The sequence below is a fragment of the Canis lupus genome, chromosome 1 (assembly GCF_003254725.2).
Source record: "Canis lupus dingo isolate Sandy chromosome 1, ASM325472v2, whole genome shotgun sequence".
In the NCBI taxonomy this organism is placed as follows: Eukaryota; Metazoa; Chordata; class Mammalia; order Carnivora; family Canidae; genus Canis; species Canis lupus.
In genome coordinates, this window is record NC_064243.1 from 116,530,054 (window position 1) to 116,554,145 (window position 24,092).

At 38.2% G+C, this 24,092-nt stretch overlaps 1 long non-coding RNA gene across 2 annotated transcripts in view; it reads right to left on the reverse strand.

Annotated features, from left to right (window-relative positions):
* The window catches only part of LOC118351829 (uncharacterized), a 54,036-nt gene that overhangs the window by 17,526 nt on the left and 12,418 nt on the right, over positions 1-24,092 (reverse strand). For both annotated transcript variants that reach the window (XR_004807970.2, XR_004807969.2), the window contains exons 2-3: positions 18,381-18,455; positions 17,875-17,998 (exon numbers count right to left, since the gene is read on the reverse strand). This is a non-coding gene — a long non-coding RNA (uncharacterized LOC118351829). The remainder of the gene's footprint in view (positions 1-17,874; positions 17,999-18,380; positions 18,456-24,092) is intronic.

Below are 24,092 nucleotides of genomic sequence, written 5' to 3' on the forward strand. Positions count from 1 at the left end.
AAGGCACGCACTTAACCATGAGCCACCCAAGCGTCCCTGCAGATATTGTTTTACAGAAGTCTAATGTATATTAACATGTCACATCAGTTCATTAGGACAAAGATTTTTAAATATGTGGTATTTAAAACAAACACACAGGGTACCTGGCTAGCTCAGTCAGAAGAGTGTGTGACTCTTGATCTCAGGGCTGTAAGTTTGAGCCCCATGTTGGGTGTAGAGATTACTTAAAGAAATAAACTTAAAAAAATAAAACACAACCACAAGAACAGAAAACTAAGAAAACTACAAGCCAAAACATGAAAGAGTGCTACAGCAAAAGGGGACTCACCCCTGGTGTTCCAAGCTCAAAGTTTGTCAGAATAAGTAATAGAGGGACTCCTGGGTGGCTCAGTGGTTGAGCATCTGCCTTTGGCTCAGGGCATGATTCTGGGATCTGGGATCAAGTCCCACATCCAGCTCCTTGCATGGAACCTGCTTCTCCCTCGGCCTATGTCTCTGCCTCTTTCCCTCTTTCTGTGTCTCTCATGAATAAATAAATAAAATCTTTTTTTTTTTTTAAAGAATAAGAAATAGTAAAGAAGACATAATAAACAACTGGTGTTTATTTGGGTGGGGAAAGGGTATAAAGCCAAAAGCAGCATATGGACTGAATGTATACATCATGTCCTAGAGACTAGAGTGTTTATGTTCAGGGGAAAGCAAGTGGTGTGGGAACTTAGATGTGATTCACAGGTCAGTTGCTGGGAATGACCTAGAAAGAAAGGGGAACACCCACATCCACAACCATACTTCTCCCCTGTATCTCACAAAAACAGGTCAGCTTCAAGTTCATTTTTCCAATCAGACTACAAAGAAATCAAACTGATTTCTAAAAAATTGTTACAGGGATCCCTGGGTGGCGTAGCGGTTTGGCGCCTGCCTTTGGCCCAGGGCACGATCCTGGAGACCCGGGATCGAATCCCACGTCGGGCTCCCGGTGCATGGAGCCTGCTTCTCCCTCTGCCTGTGTCTCTGCCTCTCTCCCTCTCTCTCGGTGACTATCATAAAAAAAAAAAAAAAAAAAAAAAATTGTTACAGGATTAAGACCAGAATTTTAGAATATGCTTAAATAGTACCCTCAGTAGATATAAGGAATTAACAAATCTAGAAAATGGAATCACTTAGATATATAAATTTTAATTTATATCACTGAAACAAAAGTTCAGTAGCTGGCCTGAATTGCAAGAAGAAGTGCACAGCAGAAAAGGCAAGTCAAGCCACAATAAAATAGAGAAACAGCACCAGAATGCAGCAGAAAGTACAGACACCAAACGATGTAGAATAAAATCTGACATTCAGCAGTTTTTAATTTTTTGGAGGTCATATATCTATTTAAGACCATATTCACTATAACCCCTTACTCAGAAAAATGTACACACTTAGACACATATGTGTGGTTATGGGCACTGAAGTCCCAAAGTTTGTCAAAGGATCACATCTCCAGGATAACAATATCCATTTAATAGATTTTAATGTTAATAGAAAAAATAGGGAGAAGACTATGTTCTCCCCCTCATAAAAAAGGAAGTTTCTAAAATTAATGAAGGACCAAAATGCTCAGATTAAATTAGACCCATCATATGGTCAGAAGGAAAATACCGTATCTCTAATTTTGAGTTGCACATTTGTTTGAATTTTAACATCTCTGAAATTGAGTTTCACAAATAATGACATAGCCTAGTTTAATTAGTGATTTAGTTATTTTTTTAAGAGTTTACTTATTTATTAGAGAGCGATAGAGTGACAGAGATAGCGAGAAAGAGCATGACCCAGGAGGAGAGGTAGAAGTAGGCTCCCTGCTAAGCAGGGAAGCTAATGCAGGAGCTCAATCCCAGGACCCTGGGATTATGACACGAACTAAAGGCAGACACTTAACCAACCCCCTCTGGGACCGATTGATTGATTTTTATTTTAATTAAATAAATTAATTAATGGTATTATTAATTAATAATAAATATAAATTAATAATAAATTAATTAATGGTAGAATTACAATCAATGGTATATTAAATTCAATCACATGTATTTTTTCATAAGTTTACTAAGCCTTTTCTTCTTTCATTTTATAAAATATTTATTTATTTATTTATTTATTTATTTATTTATTTATTTTAAAGATTTATTTATTTATTTATGATAGACATAGAGAGAGAGAGAGAAAGAGGCAGAGACACAGGAGGAGGGAGAAACAGGCTCCATGCCGGGAGCCCGACACGGGACTCGATCCTGGGACTCCAGGATCGCGCCTTGGGCCAAAGGCAGGCACTAAACCGCTGAGCCACCCAGGGATCCCCTAAAATATTTATTTGAAAAAGAGAGAGCATGGCTGGGGGAAGAGCAGACTCCCTGCTGAGCACGGAGCCCAAAGCGAGGGTTGATCCTAGGACCAGGAGATCACAACCTGAGCCCAAGTCAGATGCTCAACCGACTGAGCCACCCAGGCACCCCAATTCAATCACATATATTAGATTAAAAAAATAAATAAACAAGTAAATTCTTAGGTTGTGATCTTGGGGTCCTGGGATCAAGTCCTGCATCAGGCTCCCTGCAGTGAGCCTGCTTCTCCCTCTACCTATGTCTCTGCCTCTGTGTGCCTCTCATGAATAAATAAACACTTTAAAAAATTAGATATCTGAAGCAGAAAAACATGAGCCATAAACCAGAAAAATATCAGTTCATAGAAACAGATGCAAGAGGCAGAAACAGAGTATAGAAACAGCAAAGATGTCAAAAATAGTTACTATAAATAATAATTAAGTCAGAAATCTGTAATAAAAACATTTGAAAAATCTCCAAAATGACTGATATACAAATAGTATATTTCTGAAGAATCCATAGGTTAAAGAAGAAATCATGAGTTAAAATTAAAACTTTTGACCCATTAAAGAAAGTATGGCCTACTAAAATTTATGAGAGGCAACTGAATAAAATTATAAATAGAAATAGAGATTTCTAGCTTCAAATTCCTGTTATAAAATTTTAAAAGTTGCCAAAATCAATGATCTAAGAAAGAAACCGTTTAAAAAGTGCATATTAAACCCAAAGCAGATAAAATAATAAAGAGTGGAAATTAAGAGAAAAGTAGAGGTATAGAGAAAATCAATTTAAAAACTAAGTGGTTCTATAGGAAGAAACCAAAAATTTGAACAGGCCCATAACCAGCAAAGAACTGAATCAGTAATCAAAAAATCTCCCAACAAACAAAAGTTCAGGGCCCAATGGCTTCCCAGGGGAGTTCTACCAAACATTTAAAGAAGAATTAATAGCTGTTCTTCTCAAACTGTTCCAGAAAATAGAAATGGAAGGAAAACTTCCAAACTTATTCTACTAAGCCAGCATTACCTTGATTGCAAAACCAAAGTCCCCACTAAAAAGGAGAATTACAAGCCAATATCCCTGATAAGCATGGATGGAAAAATTCTCAATAAAACAAAATGGAAAGACAGTGGGAATAATTACTTTTTCTCTTAATAGATCTTGTACAATGGATCTCAATCCATAAAGGCCCCATTTCAATTTATATTGGGCTATATCAGTCATTTTAATGGCTTGAGGCAGATTCACAAGATCCCATTTGGGAAGGCGAACACTAAGGCAAAAGTTTTAGTTTTTTTTAAAGATTTATTTATTCCTGATAGACACACAGAGAGAGGCAGAGACATAGAGGGAGAAACAGGCTTGCAGGGAGCCCGATGCGGGACTAGATCCCCAGACCTGGGATCATGCCCTGATCTGAAGGCAGATACCCAACTACTGAGCCACCCAGGTGTCCCTAAAAGTTTTAGTTTTATTCTAATGGCCCACAAGACTGGTTAGAGCATATATCCCAATAATGGAAAATCCAAAGGAGGTGTGAAATATGACCACTGGAAAATTAGCCAAAGTTATGGTGCCAATAAGGTAAGGTGGACTTCTTTGCCTTTTTTTTTTTTAAGATTTTATTTATTTATTCATGAAAGAGAACAGAGAGAGAGAGAGAGAGAGAGAGAGAGGCAGAGACACAGGCAGAGGGAGAAGCAGGCTCCCTGCAGGGAGCCCGATGTGGGACTCGATCCCAGGTCTCCAGAATCATGCCCTGGGCGGAAGGCAGGTGCTAAACCGCTGAGCCACCCGGGCTGCCCAACTTCTTTGCCTTTAATCTTATGTCTAGTAATGCCTCAAAGAACACAGCGTGTTCCTCCATGAAACTTGAAGTTTCTGGGGATCCCTATGATTTGGAAACATCCAAAACAAGGCTATAAATGAAAAAAAAGCTAAAAATGGTAACACACTATGTGATGACCAATGGACCACCATGGTTGTACAGGGTCGATTGTCAGTGGGTGATGACTGAGGTCCCAGAGGCATGCTATATCCCTATAAGGTTAGGGTGGTTGCCTTAGGGTTAGGTCAATGGGGTTAGGGAATGGGGCAGAGGGTCCTACACCTGAGGAAACTGAGTTGGGGCAAAGAGATTGGATGCTCCGTAAGTTTGTTACAGAAGAATCTGGAACTCCTTGGGGGTCTTACTGAGGTGAGATAATTGGAAAAGACCAGATTACAGTGTTACCAATACTAGGCCTTTTGGTGAGGGTTCTGCAGTTGTAGAGGACAGTCCTGGAAACTCCTGAAATGGGGACTTACTTCAATAGTAGGATCCGTTAATAAGTGTCTGTGCCAAGAGGACACCATAGGTGTTTTCCCATATAATCCTGAGGATCAGGATCTTTGTTGTGATAGAGGCATGGGCAGCAGCAGAGGAAATATTTAAAAAGTCTTGGTCAGCCATCTGCTCTTAAGAGTACCGACTTCAGCAAACCACAGGACTGCCTTTTCACTAATGACTGCTCTTTCACAAGCAACCAGCTGATGGATGCATATATTGAAGAGGTTATCAGTTTTTTCTTTGAGCTTTTCTATAAAACTGGGGCCAACGCCTGGCTGAGACACACAACCTGCAGTCACAGGCTGAGTCATTCCTCTGACCTACAGTTTATGATGGAACTAAGACACACAATTCTAATATACAAACAGATTTTCCAGGCCAAGACAACAACCCAGAACTACTTTAAGGAGGGCCCCAATGCTGTAAGTCCAACCCTAAACACCAATTATCAAAACTTCTGACTTGGGTTGATTAAATCTATATAATAGAAGCTCTGGAGGACTGAGTTAATGCAGCAGAGCAGCACAGCTCAAAGCACAACCTTGCCAGCAAGCAGCAGAGTCCTCTCCCACACCATTTAGTGTGTACTATTTAGTCAGCTAAGAGTAAGAGAAGAAAGAACTCAAAGGAGTAGTAGTTATAGCCTAGGGATTGTCCTGCCAGCTGCACAAATTAATTCATGGTCACTGTATACACAAAGAGATTTTGAGAGTTTGTTACTCACAAGAGACTCCTGGGCAGAGCAGGGCCTGCACAAGCAGGTCTGCAGTAGCTTGAGCAAAGCAGAAAGAATAGGGTGGCTTTTATAATAAATGAGGTGGAACTGGATGTAAGCTGGAATTTGCAAAATTTAAACTTCCTTCCCACTGGCTCAAAAGAAGAGGTGCATACAGGCTTTCTTATCAGCCTTCCAGATATGGGGCCAAAGTAGGTAGGGAAGATGAAGCTTAAAAGAAGTCAGTGGTCGGGACCCCTGGGTGGCTCAGCAGTTGAGTGTCTGCCTCCAGCTCAGGGCGTGATCCTGGAGTAGGGATCAGGGATTGAGTCCCACATCAGGCTCCCTGCAGGGAGCCTGCTTCTCCCTCTGCCTATGTCTCTGCCTCTGTGTGTGTGTCTCTCTTATAAATAAATAAATAAATAAAATCTTTAAAACAAAAAAAGAAGTCGTCCATGGTCAAACATCAAAACTCTCTATTACAAATATATCATCACTACCAACAGTTTACCAATTAGTAAATTTAAGCACAGAGAAGTTAAATAATTTGCCCAGTGTCACATGAATAATACATGAAAAGCAAAGAGTGCCTTTCTCATTCACCACATTCTCTAGTATGAATCTGTATAATTTCAATAAGGTTTGAGTCATGATAGAAAACCCTTTTACATTCATTATTTTTTCAGTATTAAATTCTGATGCTGAATAAACTGAGTATCAGGTAAAAGGAATCACCACATCCACTGTATTTTACTATAGAATTAAATGTAATGATCTATGGCAAATAAATGATAAGTAAAGGGCTTCTACATTAATTATGTCAGATTATGAATTCTCTGATGTTGAGTAAGGTGTGCAGACTGTCTAAAGGCCTTCCCACATTCCTTGCATTTATAAGGTTTTTTTCACAGTATGAATTTGCTGATGCTAAGTTGTAAGGCACAAATAAAGGCGTTCCCACAGTGTGCACGTCATTGGATTTCTCACCAGTATGAATCTGGTGATGTTGAAAAGGTTGGGAACCACAAATAAAGGCCTTCCCACATTTCTTTACATTCACAGTGTTTCATACCATGATAAATTCTATGGTGTTCAGTAAGTTGTCAGCCACGAAGAAAGGCCTTCCCACACTCCCTACATTGATAAGGTTTTCTCACCAGTATGAAGTCACTGATGTTGACCAAGTTGTGAATGTACTCTAAAGGCCTTCCTGCATTCCTTACAACCATAGGATTTCTCATCTGAATGAATTCTCTGATGTTGAATAAGATGTTAGCCACGAATAAAAGCTTGTCCACATTCCTTACATTCATAGTGTTTCTCACCAGTAAGAGTAGCACTCTTGATGTTCAGTAAGGAAAAATTACTAAAGACCTTCCCATATCCCCTACATTTATAGGGTTTCTCACCAATAATTCCTTGCTGTAGCATAAGTCCTGAGCCATAAATAAAGGCCTTCACACATTCTGTGAATTTAGAGTTTATTTCCAGGATAAATTCTCTGATGTAGAGTAAGAGATGTCTGCAAGCTGAAAGTTGGTGTTTTTTCATAAGTCATTAATGCTTGCTCCAAATATCCCTCCTGACTTATTTCTTCCTTCTCAAACTGGCCTTTGCATTCCCAGTCATCTCTGATACTGGAGCCCACAAGGCTATGACTTTTTTCCATTATCATCCATTGGGATGATGTTACTCCATAGATTTCTCTTTGCAGAAACAATGTTTTGGTCTTACATCTGAATTCCAGGTGTTAAAGATAACCAGAAAGTAAATATATGGTGTTTCCTCATTGGGGAGAAATTAAACTTCTATGGTAAAAGAGGGGGGGGGAGACTGAAAATAAAATCCATAAGAAGTGAAGATGGTATACATGGCTTTCAATTTTTTTAAAAGATTTTATTCATTCATTCATGAGAGACAGAGAGAGAGAGAGAGGCAGAGACACACGCAGAGCGAGAAGCAGGCTCCACGCAGGGAGCCCGACGTGGGACTCGATCCCGGGTCTCCAGAATCACACCCTGGGCTGCAGGCAGCGTTAAACTGCTGGGCCACCAGGGCTGCCCTGGCTTTCAATTTTTAAAAAATATTTTATTTACTTATTCATGAGAGACATAGAGAGAGAGGCAGAGAAATAGGGGGAGAAGCAGGCTCCCTGTGGCGAGCCTGATGTGGGACTCAATCCCAGGACCCTGGACCACCACCCGAGCCAAAGGCAGACGCTGAACCACTGAGCCACCCAGATGCCCCACATGGCTTTCAATTTTAAAAAGAAGTCAAGAGCATAAAGATTTAAGAAAGATGAGGGTGGTTATTAGGTAAACAGGTTAAGTCAGTAGTATCTAAATTTAGATATAGAGCAGAATCACCTGAATAGTCAGTCTATTTAAAAATTAAATGTCAATGTATTGACTCATATCAAGTAAATAAGAATTTACAGCAATAAGTCTTGGGTTTCCTATTTTTAATACACTCAACCAGCCAATTTTGATATTGTAAAAATTTAAGAATCCTACCTAGAATATTTCAATGGTTTCCAACTGCATTTAGAATAAAATCCAAACTCTTCACCACAGCTTATGTGATTTTCCATAATCTTTTCTTTGACATATCCCAAAGTCCTATCCAACATCTTCTTGACCCACTTTCCCCACTTTTCATTATGTGCCAAGTATTCATCACTGCTAAGCATCTGAAATAAGCCAAACCCTTTACCTTTCCAAAGTTTTCCAGACTGTTCAATCTGTTAGAAACTCTGGCTCTTTGCATGGCTGGCTTCATATCATACTACAAAGTTCCAACTGAAAAGTCACCTCCTTAGGAAGGTTGAGCTACACAACCTTAAATTCACTTCTTCCTTTTCTAGCCTATCATAGTATTTTCTCTCTCGTTGCATTTTTCTGTATTTTAGAATTATACAATCATTAATTTATTCATATGTAATATTTTCTTACTGTTAAAGCTCTTAAGGGGCAAAAACAATCAATGGCCACTTCACTCAACACAGAATAGCCAACATCTTACTCATAAAAAGTGTTCCAGAGATAAGTGGAATAGGATTATTATACGGTTAAAAGGAAATATACAGATTAGGAACTAAGTGAAATATTTAAGAATTATAATAATCATTTGTGCTTCTAGTGATAGATTCTAAACATCTGTCTCTGATTTTATTTATTTAGTCTCTGATTTTAATCTCTACCATACCACTTAAATGATAATATGTCTTTACTTCATCACTTCCCTCAGAGACTAAAAGGAATTATAACCAAAGTTAGATTATTAACTGATGTAAATGGAAAAATATAATATATATACTTAACCACACATTTTTCCTGTACACATTTATCTCTGCCAATGCTCATTGCCATTATGTATAGACATGACTATCTTTTCTGTTTCCCTATTTCAACCACCATACTGAGGTGCCTTCTTTCCATCAAATAACCTATTTTGTTCCTCCAGGCCCTTTCTCAGGACCTCCTTTCCACTCTTTTCTGTCCAAGACTACTATATTTGTACTTTCCAGAAAATGTTACATAATGTTAAGCAAAAGGACTTGAGAATATTGGGAGGTTAGGATTGAAGGAGTCTGGGAAGACTGGAGCATTAGGAACTCTACAACAAAAGGTATATTGAATATAAGCTGGAGGAGATAATGGAGGATGGCAATCTAGATAATGGAAAAGATTGAGAATATTCTACTATGCTGAGTAAGTACAATTATTACAAACAAATTCTCCTGTGACTACAGTATGGCATGATTTGTGGATCCAACAAAACTAAAACTATCTTTTGGTGAAGATGCTATGAAGGTTGTCCTTGAAACAATACAGAAGAGAACTCAGGCAAAGTCTCTAGCAATGAATGATTTGACAGCAAAAGCTGAGAAACTGTTGCAAAACAAAGAAGGGGTAGTAATGAAATTAGTAAAAACACAGAATTCAGACACAGCAGCATTTTAAACCCCATCTCTGTTGCTGGTTATCTTTCTGTGCAAATGAATTACTTTTACCTATTTGAATCACCATTTCTTCATATAAAAATAGAAGCAGAAATATCTATTCCATTGGCTTGTGAAGACTGGGAGTAATATATGCAAAAGGACTGGCATAAAGAAGTGGTTGTTCCTAACATTCTTATAACTATGGGAGAAGATTCAGGGACAAAGGGGGGAGGGAACTTAGCAAGGAAAATTATATTAAGTTGTCCTACACCTGAACTAAGTGCTTTTCATAAAACAATCTACCAGAAAGGAGATAAATGTGAAAGGAGTGAGGCATAAAGACAAAACTAAATTAAACAAAACTAAACAAGAGACTTCCAAAATTCAAGCAGAGAAGTGGCAATTATTCTAGAATCACCCTCTTGTTCATGTCCCCAGTCATTTTTTTTTAAAGATTTTATTTATTTATTCATGAGAGACAGAGAGAGAGAGAGAGAGAGAGAGGCAGAGAGAGAAGCAGGCTTCATGCAGGGAGCCCGACGTGGGACTCCATCCTGGATCTCCAAGATCAGGCTCTGGGCTGAAGGCAGCGCTAAACCACTGAGCCCCTCCCCAGTCATTTGTAATGTTAATTTTCACTGTCTACTATATCCCTGATGGCCTTACCTAGCTTAAATTCCAATCCATCATTATAACTGTTGTTTTGCATTGCCTCTCTCTCATAATTGGAGAAACCGGTAAGTGGTTTTTAAAATGTAACAATGTTTCCAATACTATATTATGAAATATGACTGTAATAATACATGCCAGAATGTAATGCTTCATTCAGTAGAGTATAGGCTAGGTTACTGTGATGGAATCACATCAATTACACTAGGCTACCATAAAGCAATCATATTGCTGCTTGTTATTAATGCATGAATCGTTAAACTTGTAAATAAATATTAATTTCTTTTTCAGATTACCTTTTCATTTTTGATGTTCAGTGTTAGTAAAATATATAATATCTATAGTGTTTTGGATCATATAAGACAATATTGATGTAGGTACTTACAGACAATTCATCTTATAAACAATGTAAACTCGGAATATCAATAAATACAGTACAGTAGTATAAATTCATTTTATCTTCCTTATGATTTTCTTAATAACATATTCCTTTCTCTAGCTTACTTCATTGAGAGACTATGGTATATAATACATACAACATAAAAATATATTAATTGACTATTTACATTATTAGTAAGCCTTCTGGTCAACAGTAGGCTACCAGTAGGTAAGTTCTGAGGGAAGTAAAAAGTCAAAAAAGATTTTAAACTGTGAGGGGTAGAGGATTGGCACCCCTCACCGCTCATGTTGTTCGAGGCTCAACTATATACTATGAGCCTAGAGCAAAGAAGCTATTAAAGACTCCCAGTCATGTCAAAAAAGACACAGAAAACAATCTGAAGAGGCTCCCACTGGTAAAACATGGGGCAATTTCAACATAAATTTAAGAATAGTAACTGTAATGATAATTAATGTACTGATGAAAAATTTTTTAAGACCTATGAGTTCATAATAATTTTTATTAATTTACTATTTTTTAAGGTAGGTTCCATGCCCACTGTGGAGCCCAATGCAGGGTTTGAACTCATGACCCTGAGCTCAAGACCTGAGCTGAGATCAAGAGTTGAACACTTAGAGATCCCTGGGTGGCTCAGCGGTTTAGCGCCTGCCTTTGGCCCAGGGTGTGATCCTGGAGTCCCGGGATGGAGTCCCACGCCAGGCTTCCGGCATGGAGCCTGCTTCTCCCTCTGCCTGTGTCTCTGCCTCTCTCTCTCTATGTCTATCATGAATAAATAAATAAAATCTTAAAAAAAAAAAAAGAGTTGAACACTTAACGAACTAGCCACCAAAGTGCCCCCATAATGATAATTTTTAAATTCTTTAGTGATTTTTAAAGGATGTAATCAAGAATGGCTGATGACATAACAGTAAGAGAACCAAATAGACATTATATGCTTCCTAATGAAACATACAATACTAATTTAGCTTACTTATGGGAAATAAGGCAATAAACAAATAAAAGGAGGTTTACGTTAAATAATAGAAGAGATAATCCAGTTTAACATATAAATTACAAGGAGAAAAAGAGAGTGAAAGGAGTCAATAACAAAACCATACTGGAGGGACACCTGGGTGGCTCAGCGGTTTAGTGCCTGCCTTCAGCCCAGGGCATGATCCTGGAGACCAGGGATCGAGTCCCGGTCGGGCTCCCTGCATGAAGCCTGCTTCTCCCTCTGCCTGTCTCTGCCTCTCTCTCCCTGTGTCTCTCATGAATAAATAAATAAAATCTTAAAAAAAAAATACTGGAACAGTTAAATAGCAAATCAGGTAGAACTCATGAGAGAATCAGCGACCATATGATTGCTCTGAAGAAATTGTATAGCATGCAATATATAGAGAAAATGAGAGTGGAAATATGAAAGCAAGGTTAAGAGTCAAGAAGAAAAGACAAAGATCTTACTGGTCTTCCAGAAAAGAAGAAGATGAAACTATATTCAAAAATGTAAGAGCTAAAATTTATTCAGAACTGATCGATTTTTTGTGTACTTCATTTTTCATTTTTTTCCAAAGTACATCCTTAGAAGATTCTGTTCATTTGAAAACATCTTTTTTTTACCTTTGATCTGAAAAATATCTTTATTTAATCTTTGATCACTTTCAGCCACTATAGAATACGGAGATTCCTAAAAAAAATAAAAGTATAACTACCATATGATTCACAATTCTACTCTGGGTATTTAGCTGAAGAAAATGAAAACACTAACTCAAAAAAACATATCTGTACCCACATATTCACTGTAGCATTATTTGCAAAAGCCAAGATATAGAAACAACCTAAGTGTCCATAGATGGATGAATGGACAAAGAAAATGTGACACACAAACACAGAGAGGAATATTATTCAGCCATTAAAAATACATGTAGCCATTTGCATCAATATGTGTGGACTTTGAGAGCATTATGCTAAGTGAAAGAAGTCAGATATGCTAAGTGAAATAAGTCATAGAAAGACATATAGGGATCCCTGGGTGGCGCAGCGGTTTGGCGCCTGCCTTTGGCCCAGGGCGCGATCCTGGAGACCCGGGATCGAATCCCACATCGGGCTCCCGGTGCATGGAGCCTGCTTCTCCCTCTGCCTGTGTCTCTGCCTCTCTCTCTCTCTCTGTGACTATCATGAATAAATAAATAAAATCTTTAAAAAAAAAAAAAAAGAAAGAAAGACATATAAATGATCTCATTTATATGTAGAATCTTAAAACACACACAAAACAAACTGCCAAGATCATGAATATAGAGAAAATAGACTGATGTTGCCAGAAGCAGAGGATGAAGTGGTAGATGAAATGGGTGAAGGGGGTCAAAAAGTACAAATTTTCATTTATAAAGTAAGTCATAAGGTTGTAATGTACAGCATGGCAACTATATTCAAATAATATTTGAAAATTGCTAAGAGAATAAATCTTAAAGGTTCTCAAAAAAACCCCATAACTATGTAAAGTGACCTATGTTAACTAGACTTGTTGTGGTGATTATTTTGTAATATATACAAATACTGAATCAAATTATATACCTGAAACTAATATAATTTTGTATATATCAATTCTACTTCAATAAAAATAGATATATTTATATGCATTGTCCTAGAAAGGATCCAAAATATATTGCTAATTTAAAAAAAAAAAAAAGGACGCCTGGGTGGCTCAGCGGTTGAGCATCTGCCTTTGGCTCAGGGCATGATCCCGGAGTTCTGGGATTGAGTCCCACATCGGACTCCCTGTAGGGAGCCTGCTTCTCCCTCTGCCTCTGTCTCTGCCTCTCTCTGTGTGTCTCTCATGAAGAAATAAATAAAATCTTTAAAAAAAAAAAAAATGTCATTAAAAAAAAAAAAAAAATCCAGGCAGAGCCAGGATTTGAATCCAGACAGTCTGGCTCCAGAGTTGGTGCTTTCAACTTCCAAACCAGCAAAGTAAAAATAAACACTGGAATAAATTGTATTTTTTATTTTAGAGATAGAGAACACAAGCAGGGACAGGGGCAGGGGCAGAGGAAGAGGAAGAGGGAGAGAATCCTCAAGCAGACTCCCCACTGAGCATGGAGCCTGATGAAGGACTCAATTCCAGGACCATGAGATCATAACCTGAGCTGAAATCAAGAGTCAGATGCTCAATCCACTGAGTCATCCAGGTGCCCCTAAATTTTATTTTTTATTTTTTTATTTTTTTAAAGATTGTATTTATTCATTCATGAGAGACAGAGAGAGAGAGAGAGAGAGAGAGAGGCAGAGACACAGGCAGAGAGAGAAGCAGGCTCCCTGTAAGGAGCCCCATGTGGGACTTGATCCTGGATCCCAGGATCACGCCCTGAGCCAAAGGCAGACACTCAACCACTGAGCCACCCAGGCATCCCAAAATTTTATTTTTTAAATTTCAAATATAAATCAATCCAAGACAATGCAAAATAAAACAAAACAAAATTAAAACAGCAAAAGTAAGACAAAGAGCACAGAATAAGATGGCTCAACTTTGTGTCTTCATGTATTTAGTTGATTTCTCTTAACAGGGTTGAAGTTTTTCTTTTCTTTAGCCATTTCATTTATTATAATTATTCACGTATTTGAACTTTTAGCCACAAAACAAGTGTGGATAGATTTGAACCACTGAAATTATAGTGTCATTTCCAATCACAATGAAATGAAACTACAAATCAATAAATCAAGAAAATTATGAGCTACAACTAAAAAGTTCTGGAGGAAAAAAAATAAAAATTAAAACAATAAATAAATAAATAAATAAATAAATAAATAAATAATAAATAAAAAGTTCTGGAGGGGGTCCTGGCTGGCTCAGTTCGGAGAGAATGCCATGCTTGATCTCTGGGTTGTAAATTCGAGCCCTATGTTGGGCGTATTTTTTTGTTGTTGTTGTTGGGCGTATTTTTTTAAGTAAATCAAAGAAAGTATAGAAAAATAGAACCCAGGCATCTTGAGGATCTTCTAGTCACCCTGGATTACAAGAATCTATATGTTGTTCTTTCATGTAAATAACTAAAACCTGGGGCCCCTGGTTGGCTCAGCTGGTTAAGCATCAACCCTTGATCTCAGCTCAGGTCTTGACCTCAGGGTCATGAGTTCAAGCCTTGGGCTGGGCTCCATGCTAGGCATGGAGCCTACTTTAATTAATTAATTAATTAATTAATTAAAACATTTTTAAAAATCTGAAAGCTTAAATTACAATTCATACCCTATAGGTTTAGTATGTATGAAAAATAAGGCAGAACTAAAAATAGGGAACCTGTATTCAAAGAAAACATCTGGCCCTGACATCAGAAAATGGGTAAAAAAACAAACAAACAAACAAAAAAACTATAAATGTTTTCAACTACAATAAAATGGTTGTGGCTTAGCATACTTTTTAACTTTAACTTTTTAAATTATTTAACCAACTACTAGTACTCGTGTGAAGTGGATTAACACAGCTTCACTGTATCATGCATTTCTATGTTAGAATATCAGGAGCATCAAAAATTTAAGCTTTTTGACCCAGGAATTTCTCATCTGAGAATAAAATGTGAAAATACCCACATAAATAAAGTTGTGTCATAGTAGTAATCTTAAATAGGAGAAATTGTGAAAAGGAACCTATGTTTAACAGTTTTTAAACATATGATACCTAGAACTTGCTCTAAAATATTTCAGGGGCCACCTGAAACTGATATTACACTCTATGTTAACTGGAATTTATATAAAAACTTGGAAGAAAAAGTAAAATGAAATACTTCAGGGGAAGGGGGTGCAGAGATCAGTAGAGACAGATGAAATAAAATTGGAAACATACTGATAATTACTAAAGTTAGGAAATGGATCCATGGGATGGATGTACATTACACTATCTTTGTGTAGATCTGAAAATTTCATAATAAAACTTTTTAAAAAGACATTTATAAATTTCCACTTACTCTGTGAAAAGACCTAAATAAAATCTATATCCTGTTTTAAAAAAATCTATATCCAGGGCACCTGGCTGGCTCAGTCAGTGGAGCATGAGACTCTTACCTCAAGGTTGTGAGTTCAAATGTCACATCGGCGTGTAGAGATTACTTTAAAAATTTTTTTAAATCTTTCAAAAAAATCTATATCCTATCATTAAAATACTTTTAGAAACAGATAGTGTTTCCACTACTTAACAGCACATTAAAAAAATAAAAAGCCTTATCTTTTCTATTTTAAAAGAAAAATCCCTCAGTCTATGCTACTTACAGCTTAATTTTTGTCCACATTAAGAACCTCAGCAACTTACTTGAAAATGGATCTCTCACTTTTCCTTGACATCTAATTCTTCTACAATTTACTTATTATTCTCTTTTATCCACAACCATTTCCTCCTAAAAGCAGGCATATCTTTTTCTCCCAGCATTCTCCCCATAATTATATCTTCAGATTTTTCTTCTAAGCACCATATTAAAAGTCTTACGGTTTCTACTTTACGGACATGTAGTAGACCCTTTGTTAGACTGGATCTTTTTGTTGTTGTTGTTTTGTTAGGCTGGATCTTAACAGCTTATATGCTTCTTAAACTTCCACGCACAAGAAAAGAAGGATGAATAAATCTTTTTAAGTCAATAAATGCTGACAAGTGAATAAGGAGCACCTGGCTGATTTAGTCAGTGGCACATGTGCCTCTTGATCTTGGATTATGAGTTCTAGCCCCATGTTAGGTGTAGAGATTGCTTTAAAAAAATTTTTTTGGGATCCCTGGGTGGCGAAGCGATTTGGCGCCTGCCTTTGGCCCAGAGCGCGATCCTGGAGACCCAGGATCGAATCCCACGTCGGGCTCCCGGTGCATGGAGCCTGCTTCTCCCTCTGCCTGTGTCTCTGCCTCTCTCTCTCTCTCTCTCTCTCTGTGTGACTATCATAAATAATAAATAAAAAATTTAAAAAAAAAATTTTTTTTAGGGACTCCTGGTGGCTCAGTCGTTGAGCGTCTGCTTTCAGCTTAAGGCATGATCCCAAGTCAGGAGACCCAGTCCCACATCGGGCTCCCCGCAGGGGACCTGCTTCTCCCTCGCCTATGTCTACCTCTCTCTCTGTGTCTCTCATAAATAAATACAATCTTTTTAAAATAATTTTTAAATCTTTTTTTAAAGTGAATGAATATTCATTAATACATGGAATTGCTGCATCAAAGCAAAACTAGTTAGAAAAAAAGAAGTCAAAGATCGGCAGGAAAAATGAACAGAAGCACTTAAAATGTATTTTAGGAAGCTTTTGAGGGACACCTAGCTGGCTCAGCAGTTGAGCATCTGCTTTCTGCTTAGGGTGTGATCCCAGGTCTGGAGAACAAGTACCACATTGGGCTCCCCAGAGGGAGCCTGCCTATGTCTTTGCCTCTCTCTGTGTGTCTCTCATGAATAAATAAATAAAATCTTTTCTTTCTTAAAGAAGCTTTTGAAAAACACACAAGTTTAGACTTAAAAGGTAAAGAAGTGGGGCAGCCCGGGTGGCTCAGCGGTTTAGCACCACCTTCGGCCAAGGGCATGATCCTGGAGACCCGGGATCGAGTCCCTCGCTGGGCTCCCTGCATGGAGCCTGCTTCTCCCTCTGCCTGTGTCTCTGCCTCTCTCTCTCTCATTCTCTCATAAATAAATAAAATCTTTAAGAAAAAAAAAAGGGAAAGTAGATTCAAGTTACGTGAAATAGATGGCTCATGAAGAAAAAGCACTTTAAAATGGGAGTACTTGGGCAGCCCAGGTGGCTCAGTGGTTTAGCGCTGCCTTCAGTCTGGGGCGTGATCTGGGATGAGTCCTGCATTGGGCTCCCTGCATGGAGCCTGCTTCTCCCTCTGCCTGCGTCTCTGCCTGCCCCCCCCCCCCCCAACGTGTGTGTCTCTATGAATAAATAAAATCTTTTAAAAATAATAAAAAATAAAATAAAATAGGAGGACTTATGACAAAAGAGTAACACAAAGAGTATAGGTGCAAATAAAAAGACTTAATTTTCTTCATGTGTCTTAGGCCTTTTCTCCATAACACTTGGATGGGCCTTCAAAGGAGAGTTTCCTCAATCAATCACTTTAAGGAACTGCCTCCCACAACAGCTGAGTTAACTGCAGTGCCTTTTCCCATCTCTTCAATCCTTACTCACCTGGACACCATCCTCCCATGTTCCTCAAAACCATCCAGGGCTCCTAACCTTGTTCCAATAAGAAAATTGCATCAGGCTTAGGAATAGAGTTCTGTTTATATGAAAAAATAGTAAGATATACTCATGCTATTCCTCAATTCAAACCTAGTCCTCAAGTAAACAAGCAACTACATGATGGACCAGAGAATGTGTAAAGATCTAAAGCATAGAGAAGATAGAGATACCCACAGAGCTACCCGTCTTCTAATCCACAAAACATAAAATAATTACCTAAGAAATAAATAGAAATCTACACAGTAAAGTACATACAAAATTCACAAATTATTTGGGGACAAACATCCTCACCAGTAAGATTAGGTTGCTATAGTTCTCCATCACATCTTTGTGTAAATCCCTCTGAGCAGGGTCCAGGCATTCCCACTTCCCCTGAGAGAAGTCTACCAGCCACATCCCTGAACATCACCAATCCCTGAAATGACAATACCATATAATACTGTTGAAACTAAAGGAAATGTTTTTAAGATGAAAGAAGAAATGGAAGAGGACACAGGGATAGTGAAAATACTTTGAGCATGGGTGCCTAGGTCACTCAGTTGGTTAGGCATCTGTCTTTGGCTCAGGTCATAATCCCAGGGTCCTGAGATCGAGCCCTGCGTTGGGCTCCCTGCTCAGTAGGGAGCCTACTTCTCTCTCTTCTCCTTCTCCTCCCTCTCTCCTCCCTGCTTGTGCTCTCTTGCTATCTCTGTTTCTCTCAAATAAAGTCTTTTTTTAAAAAAAGAAAATACGTAGAGCAAATGGGCTAGGCAAAGCAGGGAGCAGAGTAAAAAATTAGCATAATTAAAACAAAGTACCTTCATCTTGAATATTCCTGTTGCTGCAAACAAACCTTCATTCAGTGAGACCGTCCCATTATCCCACGGCTAGGGCTAGGAATGAATAAAATGCATATTTATTTGTAGTTTCCAAAATAAATGAATAGAAGTAGAAAAACACACAACAACCTGTAGACCTGGCAAATTACTATTTACTTCAATGACCATCCACAACTTACCAGTATTTCTATTGTGGAAATTTTCAAACATACACCAAAGTTGAATTTTATAGTGAACATCTGGTATGCTAATTACTACCTACAATAAACTCAGAAAAGAGTCCCTCCCTTCCCTTTCTTTTCTTATTTCTTAAAGAATAATCTTTCTAAAATATTTACTGAATAAAAAAACCTCTATTACACATAATAGAACTTTCATATGATGAAAATGTACACTAAATACTAAGGATCTTCACTGTTAGACAAAATCACATGCACTTTTCCTTATAATACAAGTTATTTAGGGATGCCTGGGTGGCTCAGTTGGTTAAACACCTGACTCTTGATTTTGGCTCAGATCATGATCTCAGGGTCCTGGGATTGGCTTGTCTGGCTCCACACAAAGCAGGGAGTCAGCTTGCAAATTCTCTATCCCTTTGTGCCTCTCCCTGCTCATGTGTTCTCTCTCTCTAAAATAAAATAAATAAATCTTTTTTGAAAATACAAGTTAGGGACACCTGGGTGGCTCAGTGGTTGAGCATCTGCTTTTGGCTCAGGTCATGATCCCAGGGTCCTGGGATTGAGTCCCACATCGGGCTCCCCACGAGGAGCTTGCTTCTCCCTCTCCCTAATGTCTCTGCCTCTCTCTCTGTCTCTCATGAATAAATAAAATCTTTTATAAATAAACAAACAGGTTATTTATTTTTTTAAGTTTTATTTAAGCAATCTCTATACCCAACATGGTGCTCAAACTAACAACCCCACATGGTCTTCTGACTGAGCCAGCTAGGGACCCCAAAATGCAAGTTATTTAATAAACTTTTCTGTTTATTAAACTTTAACTGTTGTATCTTTCATCTTAGGAACAAGAACATAACCATTCCATTGCTTTGGATATTTAGATTGAACAATATCTTTCCTTTACAGCTTTGAAAGTCTAAAATTTTTGAAATCTTGACATTTGCCATTTCAGAAGGATGGAGCTAGAGAATAGTATGCTAAGTGAAATAAATCAGTCACAAAAAGAAATACCATATGATTTCACTCATGTGTAATTTAAAAAACAAATGAGCAAAGGTAAACAAAAGAGAGAGGCAAACCTAGAAGCTGACTATCAACTATAAAGAACTATAAATAAAGTTACCAGACAGGAAGTGAGGGGGGGAAGCATGGGTTAAATAGGGGATGGTATTAAAGAGGACATTTGTGGGATCCCTGGGTGGCGCAGCGGTTTGGCGCCTGCCTTTGGCCCAGGGCGCGATCCTGGAGACCCGGGATCGAATCCCACGTCGGGCTCCCGGTGCATGGAGCCTGCTTCTCCCTCTGCCTATGTCTCTGCCTCCCTCTCTCTCTCTCTCTCTCTCTCTCTCTCTGTGAGACTATCATAAATAAATAAAAATTTAAAAAATAAATAAAGAGGACATTTGTGATAAGCACAAGGTGTTGTAGTGAAGTGTTGAATCATATTATATGCCTAAAACTAGTACTACACTGTATGCTAACTAGAATTTAAATAAAAATGCACAGGGCAGCCCAGGTGGCCCAGCGGTTTAGCGCCACTTTCAGCCCAGGGCATTATCCTGGAGACCCGGGATCGAGTTCTGAGTCGGGCTCCCTGCATGGAGCCTGCTTCTCCCTCTACCTATGTCTCTGCCTCTCTCTCTCTCTATGTGGGTCTCTCATGAATAAATAAATAAACCTTTAAAAATAAATAAATAAAAATGCACAAAAAAGAAAAAAGTCTATAATTCTCAAAAACACATCTACTAATCTCATTTAAAAATTCAAAACTATAGAAAATTTAATAGTATATTGTTTAGGGAATATACAGTAAAATAATTATGAAAAGCAAGAGGGGGTGCCTGGAAGGATCAGCTGGTTAAGGATTTGATTCTTGATTTTGGCTCAGATCATGATCTCAGGGTCATGAGACTGAGCCCCATATCAGCTCAGCACTCAGTGCAGAGTCAGCTTGAGATTCTCTCTATCCCTCTCTCTCTGCCCCTCCCCCTATTTGTACTTCATAAATAAAGTAATTAATTCTTTTTTAAAAAGACAAGAAAATGATGACTACAAGTTTTCTTTACAGGTTACCCTTTAAAAGGGAGGGCAGGGTACAAAAGGGTCTTCAATAGTCTTTCCTATTCTGACTCTTGTTAGGTACATGAGTGTTCTTTTATAGTTTGAAATGCTTTATAACATTTTTAAAGGGGGAACTCAAAAATTAAGGATATATAGGCTTGGGCAGATCAGTTTTCCCATTCAACAATCATTTACACTTCATTAAACTATAATTCTGATAAGGAAGTTTCTAATACTTCCCTCAATGAAATGTATTTAGGCTTTATCATAGACCCTAAATGTAAACAATATTAAAGAAGAATGGGACATTAAGAGACAAGACTACGAAAAAAATAAAAAATTAAAAATTTAAAAAAAATTAAAAAAAGAGACAAGACTACGCTGCTGGGCACCATTACTCACTCTCTGACAGAATGGGAGGATCTGGGATAGGTTCATGGAAGGAACGTAGCTGAGCAAGGAAGTTTCTAAATAACAAAAATAAATGTTCATACAAATGAAAAAAATCCAACACACCACATTTCAGTAAAATAAATAAGTTATAGGAATGTAATATACAGCATGTTAATAATATTGTATTGCATATTTGAAAGTTGCTAAGAGAGTACATCCTAAAAGTTCTCATCACCAGAAAAAAAATTGTAACTGTGTGGTAATGGATGTTAACTAGTCTTATTGTGGTGATCATTTAACAATATATACAAATACCAAATCATTATGTTCCTGAAACTATATGTCAATTATACCTCAGTTTAAAAAAACAGTTTTAAAAAAGTTTAAAATACAGACACTGTATTTAAAGAAAAAAGAAATAACTGATCTGGAGCATGGCTTTTAAGATTGTAAACCTCAGTTGTATTTCTCTGGATCCCTCTCTTGAAAAAGTACAGCATCTCAAAAAAACAGCTGTGGAGAAGGAATAAATAATTCCCAGGTATGCCCCAGGTAACGCCACATTCCCCTTTCAATCTCCTTCTACGCTCCCTACCCCCACTTTCAGCCATCCCAGTTCGTTCTCTCTCCACCCCTCTCTTTCTCTTTTTCTTTCTCTTTCTCTGATGGGAACTAAAAGGAGCGTATACACATTCCAACCCTTCCCTAAACTTATGGAAGCCCAGAACAGCAGGATGATTCAGGCCAGATATGCTCCAACTCTGAGAGGTCCATGCAGGAAGGATTCAGGCGTATCATTACCCTAATCAAGATGCTGATATGGACTTAGATGAATGCAATACCATGGCCCCATACAGATCCCCCTCTGCAGGTGCAGCCAAGAGTTTCCTCAAGCAGAATTACCCAAGTTATAGCCTAAATCAAGGATGGAAGCCCTTGAGCCAGAAACCTGGTATGCTTGCACATGTTCAACACCTAGACAAAGACTTCCAGAAGCTTTTAGTACAAACCAGGATCAAGATATAAGATTTCTTAGCTTCCCCAGCTATATGTATTGAGCCACCAAATCTAAGAAGGGGCTGCCCAACCCATGCCAGAGACCACAAAGCTTTGAGTATCTGGCCACACAAACTAGATAAGAAGCAAAACAAGAATATAGACACGTATCATGGTAAATATACAGTTTGAATGACAAATAAACCCGTCATGTTAAAACACTGATATTTGGGCATTAATGCAGGATGGTCCAGACTAGTCTACCACTGCTGCAGTAATACACAATACTAAATTCCCTATCCACGCCCTCACAGTGCTTGGAACAGCACGGAGATATACTTTAGATTTTATTGTAGATGGAGGTGACAAACATATAAAATGGTATGCAAATTAAAATCACAATGAGATATTACCTCACACCAATTAGAATGGCTACTAATAATAAGACAAAAAAATAACAAATATTGGCAAGGAGTGGAAAAATCTAAACCCTCTGCAGTGCTAGTGGGAATGTAAATTGGTGCAGCCACTATGGAAAACAGTATGGAGGTTCCTCAAAGTTAAAAACAACCACCATATAATCCAGCAGTTCTATTTTGGGGTATTTATCCAAAGAAAATGAGAACAATAAATCAAAAAAATATCTGTACCTCCACGTTTGTGGAAGTATTATTTACAATACCCAAGACATGGAAGCAACCTAAATGTCCACTGGCGGATAAACAGATAAAGAAACTGTGAGACAGACAGATAAATGCAAATAATTGAATGCTATTCAGTTATGAAAAGGAAGGAAATCCAACTTCTGGAGAAGATGGTGGAGGAGTATCCTAGGCTCACCTTGTCCAACAGATAGAGCTGAATAACACACATCAGTGTAAATAATCCAGAAAATGACCCCAAAACGAGCCAAACAGATTCTCCACAGTTAAATGTAGAAAAGGGGCCACTTTAAAGAGGGTAGAAAGGGTAGAAACATGGTGGGAAGCCAAGGAGACTCACAGGGCTGTCCTTGGGAGGGAGAGAGGGTGCAGAAGTAGAAGGGAGAGGAGTGGACCCAGCACCAGATACCCCATACACAGGGAATCTGCACAGGGAAGTCCAATCTCCATAACAGGCTTTGAAAATGAGAGGAGCCCAACTTCACAAGTTCTTACAACCAGCGGGGCTTAACACCCAAAACTTTTTTTCAAAAGATCTTATTTATGTATTCATGAGAGACACAGAGAGAGAAGAGGCAGAGACACAGGCAGAGGGAGAAGGAGGCTCCATGCAGGGAGCCCGATGTGGGACTCCATCCTGAGACTCCAGGATCATGCCCTGACCCAAAGGCAGATGCTTAACCACTGAACTACCCAGGGGTCCCAACACCCAGAACTTTTAAAAAAAATTAGCATGCTTAGCTCTGAGAAACCTGGAGGGTGATAGGAAATTGAGTCCCCACCCCCGCTTAAAGAGCTAGCACAACAGCCCCAGTGAGATATACCACAGAAGCAGCAGTTTTAAAACACACATAAAGACACTCCTGAACTGCCAGGATCTGGTAAACAAGTATACTATACTTCAGGGCACTACAATACCTCATCTTCATAAGGCCACTACACTGAGTAATATACAGAATAACTGATACACTATATTGTACACCTGAAACTAATTTAACACTATATGTTAACTATATTGGAATAAAAATAAAATAAGGTCACTACATTCAAGAGCAGGAAATGTAGCTGATTTTCCTAACACATAGAAATGAACACAGAAAGTTAGACAAAATGAGAGGAATAGGTCCCAAAAGAAAGAACAGGACAAAGTCACAGCAAGAAACCTAAGCAAAACAGAGGTAATATGCCTGATAGAGAATTTTAAGTAATGGTCATAGAGATAATCACTGGACTTGAGAAGAGTGGAACACCTCAACGAGACCCTTATAAAGACATAGAAAACATAAAAGCAATTAAGCTGAACAGAGAAAGAAAAAAGAATAATAAAAAATGAAAATAGAAGAACTCAGCAACACCTTCAAGCATAGTAACATTCACATTATAGGAATCCCAGAAGGAGA